This window comes from Megalopta genalis, chromosome 10, assembly GCF_051020955.1.
Source record: "Megalopta genalis isolate 19385.01 chromosome 10, iyMegGena1_principal, whole genome shotgun sequence".
Classification (NCBI taxonomy): domain Eukaryota; kingdom Metazoa; phylum Arthropoda; class Insecta; order Hymenoptera; family Halictidae; genus Megalopta; species Megalopta genalis.
Genome location: NC_135022.1, coordinates 15,106,292 through 15,120,816, shown reverse-complemented (window position 1 = coordinate 15,120,816; position 14,525 = coordinate 15,106,292). Strand labels below are relative to the sequence as shown.

The following is a 14,525-nucleotide window of genomic DNA, read 5'->3' as shown; positions in this document are numbered from 1 at the left end:
CATTGTATGTCTGTCCGCGGCGTTCGTTCTAGCCAGTCTAATTGCCGCTACCGTGCCGCGATTACGTTCCCCGATAACGGGTTTGATTATAACTGTTAATCGCGCCGAGCCGAGCCGAGCCGAGCCGCGCCGCGCCGCATCGCATCGCATCGCGCCACGATTACACCGAGATTATAACTAATTATTGACTTGAACGCGCCACGGGAGTAGCCCGAGACGGGTTTCCCTCGGCGTTTCCCCCCGGGGGCACAATACACATCGAATTTCTCACGCGGATGCGTGGCACGCACCGTGAACGTATTCGCGTTCAATGAATCTGCCCAGGGACGTTGAACCGTTTTTCCATCCTCCGATCCGTCCACGATAAGGATAAGAAGGATAAGGAGGACGCAGTTTCCGGCCGCGGTTGTCCCTCTTCCGTTCCCAAGTTGGTCCCCAGGGAAACCTCCCCTTTCGAAATGGCGACGCAAAAGTGAAAGAACGCGGGGATTACGGCAACAGGATCCTTCCTAATGGAGAACACTTGATCAAAGGCCATTCTGTCCAGGTCTCAGAAGTCATTCTCAATGAAATTAGATCAATAGCTGCCGAGGAAGAACAAAAAAGTACCGAACACATCGGCAATGCTTGGGATAACGCGACCCGACGTCCGACATTGAACGCAATTAATTATGTTTGCAGCATTAAGAATATATGCTAAAGGATTCTTCCTAATTCAGAGCATTTATTCGAACTCTTTTCATTTATTCTTCATGCTGCATCAAACCTAATCAGAGCGACTTTTCAAGAATGTCAATGATCGTGCGCATTTGATTCTCATCGAAGTTAAGGGATGAAACTGGAGTTTCGAACAGTCGAAGCTAAGAATTGCGATTAAAAACCAGCATTATCATCTCTTATAGAAAAGAACGAACAGATTTACGGTCGAAGAGCAGTCTTTCGGCTAAGCCTGGCGCCTAATCGGAGCCCGGTCTGCTCGGCAGCGAGCACGTCGGTGAAACGGCGTCGCGGCGACTTCGGCTCGCGTTTCGGCTGGAAGAAAGCGGCGAGATACGAGGAAAGCGACGCGGAAAGTGGAACGGTACCGGAACCGTGTCGTAAATCAGCGGCGGAGTCCGGAATAACTGGCAGGCGCTGCGATAAATCAGGGATCCCCGGGCACAACCGAATTAGGAAATTGCCTGCTTAAAAACCGCAATGACGTTAATCCCGGCGCGCGGCTGGGCCGAATCCTCAGGAGCGGATTCAGGAGCCGCGACGGAATCGCGGAAAATAAGATTCCCCGATCCGGCGAAGAAGCGGTTTCCGTATCGCGGCCGCGCCGGGAGGAATAATGCGGAATAAAATCAACGTAACTCAATCGCGGTTGTCTTTCCCGATCAGCCTCCCCGACTCCGGGGCCGCTGATAAATCTTCCCCGATACCGACTACCTGTGTACGCGATCGAGCCACGGCCCGCTCCTCTAATTCCTCGTCGACCTCTCGAGCGGAGCGGAGCCGAGCCGAGCGGACGAACCGAGGAAACGATAAAGCTTCGCGTCCAGAAAAATCTTCCACGCGGGGATTTATCGACGGCCGACGTGCATCTGGCAGCCCTGAAGCACCGCGCCCGCTTCCGCTCCGCGCTCCAAGGCCTCCGATGCATTATGCGTCTTTCTGATCGGTGCCCTCGGTGATATACTGCGGAGACGTAGCCGCGCGGAAACACTGTCCTATCGACAAACACTCGCGCGACGACTTTTCCGCTGGAGCGAGCGGACACGCGCTCTCGCTGCGAGATTTAGGGGAAACCGGAACGTCTGCGATCCTGAACGGGGCGGGCATAATTGCAGCGACGTGGAACGACAACTGAAAATTCCGCTGAAATTTATCGAAGTACTTCCATAATCCGTGCAACGAGTGTAACGTGAACTGTACTCGTGTTATACATGGAGCTCAATTCTTATTACAATTCGTTAACCCGTTGTTACAGTAGCTAGAACTTTCTCAATTGTCATAACTTCTTAAATCAGAAAGGAAGCTTGTATCTATCGTATGTCTACATGTGTCTTTCGAGTCGCCCCACAAAATCGAAGTAATTCATTTAATGAAACTGAGGCTAGGAATGTATCATAGTGGATGCTGTTCGAACTCTTCTGCATTGTAAACATCCTAGTAAAGTCTATTTTGCTCGAATATATTTTAACAAAACTGAATTTTATATAACTAGCGAATAATTAGTGTCGCTCACAAGTGACCTGTGATATCAAAGTTTTGGAAATTAGTTGAAGTTGATACAAGCCGATGGCCAACGAAACGTTTCCGAAACCTCCTGGCAACATCTGGGTTGCCGATCGCAGGCGCAACAGATTTTCGTAGGGCAACAATGGGCCGGAATCGGCGGGCCGTCTGACTTCCCTCCTGGAATATGGAGTCGGTGGCGCTAATGAGTTTCGGCGAGCCGAAACACGCATGAACTCTCTCGATCTGGCCGCGAGGGAACGGCCGGAGCGTGAACGGGGATCGACGCCGATATTATACGACGACAATCGATTACGAGTCGTAACTGCTACCCGCCGTAAATAGGAGATCACGAATCGTGACCGGGACAAACGAACGTACGTAGCCACGGATGGACGGACGAGGTTCGGTAGCATACCGTGCACCACTGCACATACGTTCCGCCTCGACGCATTAATCGAGTTATTAATTATGTAGTCTCATGCTAATTGTGCCTGTAATCTGGCCCGCTGTTCCCGTAAAATATCCATGCGATTTACGTTCGACTGGAGCCCGATTTCGGCTCAAATGAGCCGTGCCTCGTTCCAACCTGTTCCGGCGCCGTTCACCGTCTGCGATATCATGCTTCTTGCGCGGAACATCCGCGCGAGCCGAACACCCGCGAACCATACTTCCGGCCGCCGTATCAATGGCGCCTTCGTTGCACCGTTAGTCGCGAAACTGGGCTTTCGTCGCCATTCGACCATACACCGGCCAACGAATCAGTAAATTCGAACGAAACGGCTGCGGGATATTCGACAGTTCGATGCCGGCGCCTGTAGCTATTGGTTATCAAGTATCGAGCTCAAGGTTGGTCACCAGCGGTCGAAAAACTTTTCCATATGGGCACATCGTGATCGTTGGATTGCGGATTTTTATGCATAGTACTTTTGCTTTTGATAACTTTTGATGATTGGAAATGTATTATGGATAGCTCTTAGACACTGTTCGAACCTCTTAAAAGAATTTCATGGAACGCTTTATAGGATTTAACTCCTTGAATCGTACCTTCAACAACGTCAATGTACGAATATGTTATTCTCTGTATGTTTGTAAAATGTAGCTAAATACGGGTTTGACATGTTTAAATAATAAATAAAAAAGGTCTTTAAAATAACGTATTCGTAGAAAAGTAATCAATTCTAGTAAATATTCATATTTACAATCCTTTGCAGTCCTTGAAGAAGGAAAGTCTGCAAAGGCAAGCTTTGATATTCGGTAAAGATATGATGAACATATCAACATTTAACGGCAACTGATAGCCCAATGTGTGTAGTGATTTGATTCATTCTTTTTCTTTGTGATTCACAAATTGATATTGCCATAAAACGTGATTTAGGTTCTCATTTCATTTTTCTATTTCATTTGCACAATTCTGAGTCATTATGTATTTTGCGGGATTTTGAGGTCACTGTCATCTGACCTTAAGATTCTATCAAGCTTCTAGCAAGATTCTATCTATTGCCCTTTTACCAAGGCTCATGCCCGTGCATTAATAAATAAATAAATAAATAACAGAATTTCTAAATTTTATTGCACTAGTTTTTTTAATTTTATTGCATTAGTTTCGATTGGCCAAGACGCTTTGTTTACCTAGAATCTAAGAGAGAGAGAGAGAGAGAATTACAGTCGCCCACTTCTTCCTCGCTTGAGGTTCCCCGATCGAGGCTCCATCGTCCACTAATCAGTGCCTCGCATAAACTTTTAACGCTCCCGTAAACCCTTTATCATCCCGTTTTAGGGACGCGGGAGTGCCTTGAGCAGCGTTGATAAAACGTGAGCGGAATCTAGAAGGAGAGGGCGTGGGAGGTCGCGGAATCGCCCTGACATCAAAGAAACCACGTCTCTCTCTCTCTCTCTTTTTCTTTCTCTCTCTCTCTTTCTCTCTCTCTTTCTCTCTCTCCCTCTACCTTCTCGTTTTCTCGGGCCAAGACTCCTTAAGAATCCTCGGCAATGGGCACCTGTCGTGCCAGCCAAGGTGCACGCAGCCCGGGAACAGGGAGCAAAGTGTGCACACTTGGTTTTCTGACCTGGGGTGCGTGCAAGAAGCCGCGCTACGGTTATTACACGCGTCACGCGGCACACCACGGTCACGCACCCTCCATCCTCCCGGGGCAACAGCCTTATCGTCACCCTTTATCTTGTCAACCGAAGGGGTAGCACGCATTACGCCACTCTGTCGGGCGGCACAGACTCGAAAAAGAAGTCGGAACAGCTCGAACAACCTCGATCGGAACCCGCACGCGAACCGACACGTTACCGAAGACACCACCTGCGATCCAGAGAACTGATAAACCGGCTAGCCTAATCGCGAACCGCCTTCGGGCCCTCGAACGATTCAGTATCAATCGCCGGTCGCAAAGTATGGGAGACAGTGACCAAGGATGCAGGCAAGGTTTGTAGAATTGTCTGTTGAATCATTTGCGACTATAATGTCGCTCCGTTTGACGACTTTTAGTCGTTTTAAACAATCTTATGAGCAGTTGTGGCCTCTGCAGTGTGCAGAAAAAGTTCGTCAAGACCGTGCAAATTATGCCAGAAGTCGTATAGAGCTATGTTTTTCTCTAGGTTTTTTGTAAAAAATTCTTAGAAATTATCTATTTTTTATGTGCCAACGTGTTAGATTCCTGATAAAGATTTCGTGCGTAATCTACTTCTAATTCATATTTAAATGCAGCCGTACAAAGAAACAAAACCTGTCCCGTTCTCTGTTATGGAAATTGTTTAGGTCGAAGAAGTGCTAATCAACGTAGCTGTGAAAGAAATCGTAGTACAATGGATTACAAATTCTATGTTCGTACTGAATTCTCGTTTAGAAAACTTTCCAATCAACTTTCTGGAAAATTCCCGACATCTTCTACTAGCATTGAAGCAACAAACGAAATATTCATTGTCCATATAAAGATGAGAATACCTTTGCTAATTCTCAAGTGTACATCATTGCCAATTGCTTATCAAATTAAAAGCGGTCGCCATCGGTATTCCAAAGAAGAATGTAATTCTATTCGTCAAAATAAAGCTATAAAATATCTCCGGAAAGGAGCATGTCGCGCAGCGTCGGCCATGCTGACATTCTATTTTCCTTCGTTCGATTGCCACACTCTTGTTTCGAAAGAGAATGATTCGAGTTTTCTTGGAACGAACGTTGACGATCGGCTAAGTGGTCTTTGATATTCACTTTCAACTACGCGCGGCTTATCCCTCATCGATTAATATTTATTTTCACTTATACCTGATCCCCGAGCAACCCTCATGATGGCAGGAATTGCGAATAAGAAGGTGGTGTGGTAATTACGCCCATTTGTTCTCGAACGTGTGCACCGTCATTATTAAAACGACTCTCCACTATTGATACCATCTATTTTCGCTCGATTCCGCACGCGGCTGTTCACTAAGAAATAATGCTCGGTCGTTCTTTAAATCGGCCACACCACGACCGAACGTAGTTTTAATAACGCGTCCCACATCGATGGAAATAAGAACGCCTTCTAGCGTTTTCCCGCTGACTGGCGAAGACGCAACGACAACGGATATTAAGCGATCAATTCCGACAATCAACTCGATCGCGAACATACATAACAATTACTATCGAGGGTTGTAGTTAATTTATATTTTACGGGGAACTAGCAGTCCCGTATATCCTACAATAATGAGGTTTCATGGCTGTGTTCTCACATAAAGGAAACATCTGCGACCGTTCTCCTAACAAGTCTCTGACAAACACGATATCCTCCCTTAATCTTTAAAACCTCTCGGCTTTTCACTAGGTTCGTTGCTCGCGAGCTGTTCACAAATTACGAGAACCGAACGCCGCTCCTAAGCTAACACATCTCCGAAGAAGTTCATCAGATGCAGATCCAATATTTGACCATACGTACGGCAAACACTGAATTTTCGTATCTTAAACACTCGTTTTATAGCCTTTGTTACAAACAGAGTCGTTCGTGTTCCGCGGTCTATTTCTATGACTCAAAATAACCTTGACATAACCAGTTAGCTGTTGCAGTCGCGTTGAAAAATCTTTAAGATACTGTAATTATACTGGATATGTTTGATTTTCTTCATATTTTATTTAACTGTTAACTACTATTATCGGTCTGCGAGAACGCTATTAATTACTTACTCATTTGCGGTAATAATATAATTGTAAGAAAAATTGTAAATGGAGCTCGATTGAACCTAAACCTCTTCATTATTGATAAGCCAAAGTAAAAACAATTGATTTTGAATTTTTATTTACCACTTCTAGGTGAATAATAACGCAACGAAATTTAGTTGTCTGTGAGACCGCGAATAGTGGTTACGTAAATTTTAATAGGTGTAGTAGTTATGGATTAAATATCAAAGTATATATCCTTAACGAGTTAACTGTTTTTGACGAGTACACTCGTCACGAGGAAATGGCAACATTCTTTGTTATGACTTGTTATGACTTCCTGGACATTGATGCAACCGCATCAAGTAGATTACTTGATTCAACCAACTATGTAACCACGGCTGCTCGCATCTTCGAAAGGAAAAAGCTTCGTGTCGCAATCTTCTATTTATCTAAACCGAGAAACAGTAAACGAACGGTTCGCAATTTCCGAGAGAGACGCCGGTTTCCACCGGCGAATTTCTGAGCGTAGAGTCATCCGGCGAGGGAAAATAATTCGGCCAGCTCGGACATCCTTTCTCGCTGTCGGAATTGATAGAAGAAACCGTGGAAAAAGGAGCAGGAAGTGCGGCGAGAAGCTTGAAATGGCAGCGTAAGGAGGTGGCTGTAGCAAACGACCTCGCCGGTGACTCGGTCCAGACGGGGATGAAATTTCCTGCTCGTCGGGAAAGAGAGAAAGAGAGAGAGAGAGAGAGAGAGAGAGAGGGAGAGAGAAGGAGAAAGAGCAGAAGAAGAAGAAGATGGTCGATCCATAGAGGGTAGAGCGAGCGCGAGTGGACCTGGATATAGGTTGGCCTGGATATATACCGACGGTGATATACCGTGCCAAAAGCTCGCTCCGTCTTGAGGAGGCGGAACGAAGAGAAGAACCGCCGCCGTTATCAGCCCGGCCGCCGATTGGCCGAGCTCAGACGGTGCTTTCGGAGCGGCCAATGGCGTCCTGGTCTCCGGTTTTCAAGGATTCTCCCCCGAAATCCTGGGTGTGGGCGAATCTAGGAGAGCGCTGCTACGATGCACAGCCCGGCTGCCTTTTCCCGGCGGCCAACGACGTATATACGCGTCAAAGCCGCTGCCCACTGGTCAACAGGGGTCGGCCGGGATCCTGCCGGAAGTACCCCCACACCCCGCAGCTTTCCTTCGTTTCGGTTCTTTTTCTTGGTGGCCACCCCCATCGACCCTCTCGCCACCCCCAGCGCCACTCGACGCGACTCGATTCTTCCATCCGGACACCGTCTTTCTTCTTTCTTGCCACCACGGCGTCGTCTTCTCCCCCAGAAAGCTGATTCGCACAATGCTCTGGCCTTTCCACCGGCTTCTCCACCCCTATTCGTATTAGATCCTCTTTCGCGATCTCTTTCCGCCTCGCCTTGCGACTGTCTCCATCCCTATGCGTCCCATCTCGCGTATATGTCCGTATGGAGGAACCTGTGCATCTGCCATGTTGTCAGCGATCCGCTGTATCGGCGAAACCGGTGACGAGTATTTACGATGATTGCCAGAAAATACGTTTACCCACCGGACTTAATCTAACAACGTGAAATTGCTCTCGGTTCTTCCAGGATTCGCGAACACGAAATTCGGCGCCGTGGTATTTGCAATGTTCGAACGATCGTCGAAACTGGTGGACGCTTCCTTTGAGAAATCATCGACGAACGTACTCGAAAAATTAGGAAACCTTATGAGGTTTCGAGAAACTATGGGCCATGACTGGACTGTGATACTTCATGCGATGTGAAAATCGTTCGCATCGACTGCAAGATAACAACAGCCACATGGAAGCTTCTTTCTTTAACAAGCTTATTAGTAGACTGCGGATTTTGTGTATTTATTAATGGTTTTATCTCTAATTTATCTTTCTTACACTTAACTTTGACGATCTTTACTTTGCGAAAAGATTCGCAGTCTATTTAATCGCACCAATTCATTTGTCACGAATGCAGAAGATCCTTGTTGAACCTACAGTTCATTGAGTGAATTAACACTAACTGTAACTGTGAAAGTACTTTCTCGATCACCGAATCTTTTTGTTAAAAATGAGTACAAATGCCGAGAACACTTAACTTAATTCCTAGAAGAGTTTATCCAGTTCCCCAGCTTCTGATAGCAATCTCAAGAGATATTTCTATTACATCCAATAAGGCGTTGTCCATTTAATGTTATTAAAAATCTTGCAAAAACAACTCTTATATATCCAGATACAAAAATTAATGCAAATAATCTTCTAAAATGTTTTATATTAAACTCAGAAACTAATTCAGAGATTCCCGTTCTATACTAAATCAGATGCAGTACAATTTAAGTCAATTAATATAATTCGGTTAATAACTATCTCTTGAAATTTAATACGATCTAATCAAGAAAATCTTTCGTCTATTGTAATAAAATGAAAAATTATTAAAAATAATCTAACTTCGTGAGAAACCGACTGTGAAATTGAGAGAAAAGAAATTGTATCCAAAAACGCATCTACGTCGAATTCCTTAGTTTCGGGCAACTGAATGCATCCAAAAACGCATCTAAGAACGCACCGAACATAATTAGTCAGGAAGAATTTGAATAAACCCATATGCCACCGCCTATGGGGCTAGAACGAACCATTGAAAGTGGTGTGATGAATCATTTTGCTAATGAACGACTCGCGGGAAAGAAACAGAAGAGGACCGCCAGGAATCAGGCAGGAATCGTTTGACGCGACCATACGCGTTCCTCCGCTCTCGGGAAGAATTATGAAGAAGCTGCTACTGACACTAGGATGCCAGAGGCGATATAAGACAGCGTCTAAGAACCCTGGCCCACGTCAGCCGAGCTCGATTCCTTCTCCCCCGGCTGTTATCGTCCTCTCCTCGAAGAACCGCGCGGGATTTTATTATACAGGCGTAAAAACCCGCATGCTCCTGGACGGGATGTCCGACACAGACCATTCGACTTCGTACTTAATTTCTTGCGCTCGTGAAGCTACCCATCGCCAGTCCCCTGCTTCATGTACTTATTCGACGAATAATTCCGATACGTTCCACGGACCGCTCGTAATCCGCGCGATCCTCTCACAAATTCTCCGTTCTTGCGGTTCTATCTATTATGTGGTTCTGTCCGACCTAGCAAGACGTTGCTCGAGATCCATTAAGATCCATTTCTCCGTGGTAGAAGCGGACAGTCAAAAATCCTATTCGAACCACCTAAATTCTCAGTAAAGCGCGCTTGTATTTACAAGAGTTTGACAAAGTGCTGCGTGACTCAACGTTCAGAGAAAAATCGACATTCTCTTAGGAAACGAGTGTCAAGGTTTCCGTAGTAATGGGTCGAGAACGTGGTTCCAGTTGTACATTTCATGCAAGCAACAGTCAAATCATTTCAGAGTTATTGAACCGACATGTTTGTTAGAAACGTTCTACTGATGTTCATACGAATCAAAAGTCGAGGAGCTCTACTAACAAATTGCAGAGACAAATGAAACAGTGAAAGACTCGTAAACGAACAATTCGGTGACAAAGTTTTAGTACGTACAGTAAAACCTCGATTATCCGAACTTCTGCTATCTGAATTCGTTGCTATCCAACCAAGTTTTCACACGCAACTGTGTTCAAATTTATTTAACTATTCATTCGTTGTGCATTGCAGATATTTGATTTATATAATCATCAAAATAAAGTATTTCATCGAAATGAATAATCGACGAGTGAAAAGCGATTTTTGTAATTACCGTAAACGTGATTAATATAATTTCTCACTGCAAAGAAAAACCTCCCCACTGTGAAACGATTTGAGCAAAAGTTAATTCCCCGGTTAACAGGTTAACCCTTCGCAGTCGCAGACATTTTAACTCGAAATCCAAACTGATTCTTCTTTCCACAAAATTGGATTTTGCGACTCGCGCAACAGTTACGCTTTTAACAGTTTCCGCAACATAAATGAATTCGATCGTATATTAAAATTATCCAGAAACGTGGTATAGCAATTTTCTAATGACGCCTTAGAGTCGCCCCACTCGAGTGCAAAGGGGGTTAACACTGTATTATACCCTCGAATGAAAAATAAAAGCGCGCTGCGATATCTCAGTGCAGCAAACAATTATAGCGGCAAACTGTCAGAACGAATATTCGGGGACGATGTCGAGAGAAAATCGACCTGTTCCTGGAGAATCGAACGCTCGGCGATCCGAGGAACGATCGAACGAACGAAGATCCCGGGGACAAGTTGAACGATAGCGACACGCGTCGTAAATAATCTGCAAATAGAGGCAGTTGATCGCGGAAGAGGAAGGAGGGAACGTCGGCCGAGCTATTGATAACATTATCATAAAAGCGGCGTTAAATGGTCGGTCGCGAGGTTACGCCGATCCGGTGGCGGCAAAACGGCTCTATAAATGCGTTTACTTTGAGCCATAAAAGCGGAGTGGGTTCGGCTGGCACCGTTAACGTGCACCCGCACACCGTCGTTCTTTCGTGCACGTGCACGCACACAGATCGGTGGCAATGTGTGTGTGTGCGCGCCGTCCATGGAAAGGAACGAGACGTCGAAGCACCGGAGCGCTTTACGGTAAAAGCCCTCTTTGAGGGATCCGTTTATTGGTTGCTAAACATCGATATATTGCTTTCGGGGTTGCGCAAAGAGGCACGCTCCCGTCCTCCGATCCCGATCCGAACCGATCCACAACGCTCTTTCCCTCTTGCTCGCATGCACAGACGCGTACCACGTCCACGCGTCGCGCATACCGCCGGCACTATAATATAACACACACTCCAGGCGACGCTTTCTGAGCTTCTGAAAGCCTCGCGGACCCTTCCGATCACGCCCGGATACTTTCTGAGGCGATCGCAGCCGCCATCTTGCCGGAAACGCGATTCAATCGTACGTTCTTGGGATCTCTCGCGATTTTTTGCGCATGCTCGTCATTTCGCCAACGATTTTGGATGTTAGGGTTGCAGTAGTGTAATTTTCAGCTGACAAATGCTTTCACACTGTTCCATACATAGATCTTTTCTGTTTCATTTATACGTTCTTCACATTTAGTCTTAACACTATGCCGTCCGCAGATCTTAGATACGATTCTTTTGTTTGACGCCGGTATAATAGCTTGGAAATTTTAGATTTAAAAAAAAATGTCGAAGATTGCGGTAATACAAATTCCGAAAATTAAGATATGTCATCCAAGAATTTTCGTACTTAATTCTTAGTTAGATAAGCACAATGCTATAGTTCGTTTGCTGCCTTTTAACACCCAAGAAATATAGTTCAAATGTTATTTCAGTTTTTTAAAACGGCACCAAAGTGGTACCACCGGCATACAACAGATAGTTTTTGCATGACACCAGCGTGTTGCCACCGGACGGCATAGTGTTAAGAGTCTTCTTGTGTCAAGAGCTCACAGCCGTTAACACTAGGTTTACGGAAAGCGTCAAAATGACGGGTCACTAATGTTTTAATTCACGATTACTCAAATTGTAAAGATACATTTGTTAGTTATTTATTCGATATATGTATGACTTGCGACAAATATTAATATTTGATGCGCGAACACTATCAGCATCGAATGGCTTTTATTTCGATCTTGTTCGGAAATAACTACTCAATCGATCCCATTTATATTAAATCAATCTATATAAATATACATACATATAAATATATTTGCATGCTTATAGGTCGACAGTCTAAAGAAGTAGATTTTCCAACGCAGACAAGAAGACAGCAAAGATTTTACAGAATCTAGAAACAGAACATGGATGAATTTTCGCCCTGATAAGTGTATTAGCATTGAAACATCCATAAGTTAAAACAGATATATATATATATATATTTGAGAGAAAATCGAAGCATCAAATCGGTATAACTGATAAAAATGTACAATGTTATATATTATATTACGTAAAATTTATATTTATTGTACGACTACATTTTACTGTTTAAACATTGATAACGAAGGAACAGAGCTTCACGTCAACTTAAAAAGGAGAGTACAAGGAATGTGCTAAGAAGTTGACGTTTGTTGTTTACTGTTTAACGTATGGATTTTACATATTTGAGTATACATAAATGTATGATTACATTGTGTAAAGTCGAAGGTAGCCAGGTGATAGATTATACAAATCTATTTTTATAATTATACAAATAATGATACTAATTATACAAATTACCGAACGTATTACATTGGCCGTAACGTTTGACCGTCAAATGTGGCTAACGACACACCAAAAATCTGTTTTGCAGTAAGAAGAGTCACATCGAACAATAATTCGTTTCCTCATCACATCATAGTCGCGCACCGATACGAGCTGCTTCGATGATCGTTCACCTTGCGAAGGTGTCAAACGGTGACCTCAAGATGACAAACCGTGCTCGTTTCTGTATGAAATGAACGGAATCAAGTAGAAACGTGGAATAAGTGGAGAATATAGTTCTGGTCGTAACAAATCCCTTCGGAATCGAAGTAATCTAGCGAGCAGATAGGAGCCTCGGTCTTATCCCGGTTAAACCTAAACGCGTGATAGTATTCGGATCTCGTTCACGGTTGACGCGGATGATAGCCGTCACGTGAGTTTCTCTCGAGGACGAGAGAGGCCCGCCAAAGACGAATGATCGATTCGACGGGATAAAAGGGCGGAATCAACGGAGGATCAAGGAGCATCTCGCCTCGAAAACGAGCCGGGCTCCACCCCCGCCTCGAGACGACGATCGACCGACTTACGTTTGCCCCCCTCGTGGAATATTTTATTCGTTGTATCGTCCCAGAAACGTTCGACGGCCACGCGCGGGGGGTAGTAACAAAGGCGAAGAACGGCGGCAGCTCGACGGTAAATCAGAGTACCGCGTACAAGCAACATGTCTCTCGATACCCTTGAACGATATCATTTACCGTGGAGGAGAGAGCACACGGCTCGAGGGAAATTATATCGAGAATGTCGTTACGCTAACGATCCGCCGGTCTATTTCCATGAAATTGCTTATTAAATTGCCGACGTTTTTCGCGATGATTTAACGGGAACCCGAGGCCATTTGTCTCCACGGATTTTATTGCCTCCCGCGCGCTGTTAATAAAGCAACCCCGGGTTAGGCTTCGCCGCCGCGCGGAAAACTTTCCGGCATAATTTCCCTCCGCCCTCCTCAGAAATTCATTTTCCGTTCGAAACTTTTTTCTCGGCCGCCGTCGCGATCGATTTTCAGACCTGTTCCCAGAATCACCCCGGAACGGTCCGTTTCTCTATTAACTGGGCCGCGATATGGTGCCGGGGTCAAATTGTATCGCCAGCTTGAGGTCGGTTCGTATTTACTAATCGTGAGACCGAAGAGACGCTTGGGGAAATTTCTCCAAGTTAATTCGTCAGACGTTGTCAGAATGTTCCATTCTGTTGTGCAAGCTTCCCTACCAGGCTGGAGAGTGGAGAACATTGTATTTAAATTTCTATTAAAAAATCTGTTATTATTAAATTTTACCCCTACTTAAGTCTAAGGCTTTAGAAAATTATAAAATCATAGCCGATAAATAATTTGGTGGTCTTGATTTGAAGAATATCATTGACACCTATCAAAACTTACGTAACCACTATTAGCTTCTCACAGACCATTTATTGCGTTATTAGAATGTTCCATTGTGTTGTGCAAGCTTCCCTACTAGAGTGGTGACTGGAGAACTTTGTATTTAAAGACGATTGTCATATAAATTTCTATTAAAAAATCTGTTATTATTAATTAAATCTAAGGCTTTAGAAAATTATAAAATCATAGCCGGTAAATAATTCGGTAGTCTTGATTTGAAGAATATCATTGACACCTATCAAAACTTACGTAACCACTATTAGCTTCTCACAGACCATTTATTGCGTTATTAGAATGTTCCATTGTGTTGTGCAAGCTTCCCTACTAGAGTGGAGACTGGAGAACTTTGTATTTAAAGACGATTGTCATATAAATTTCTATTAAAAAATCTGTTATTATTAATTAAATCTAAGGCTTTAGAAAATTATAAAATCATAGCCGGTAAATAATTCGGTGGTCTTGATTTGAAGAATATCATTGACACCTATCAAAACTTACGTAACCACTATTAGCGTCTCACAGACCATTTATTGCGTTATTATTGACATAAAAGTGATAAATCAAAAATCAAAATCAATTC

The 14,525-nt window shown here is 44.3% G+C and overlaps 1 long non-coding RNA gene across 1 annotated transcript in view; it reads left to right on the top strand.

The window, feature by feature from the left end:
- The window catches only part of LOC117220074 (uncharacterized), a 292,358-nt gene extending 280,071 nt beyond the window's left edge, over positions 1-12,287 (top strand). The window contains exon 4 of the long non-coding RNA XR_013034287.1: positions 12,055-12,287. This is a non-coding gene — a long non-coding RNA (uncharacterized LOC117220074). The remainder of the gene's footprint in view (positions 1-12,054) is intronic.
- Positions 12,288-14,525: the final 2,238 nt, after the last annotated feature.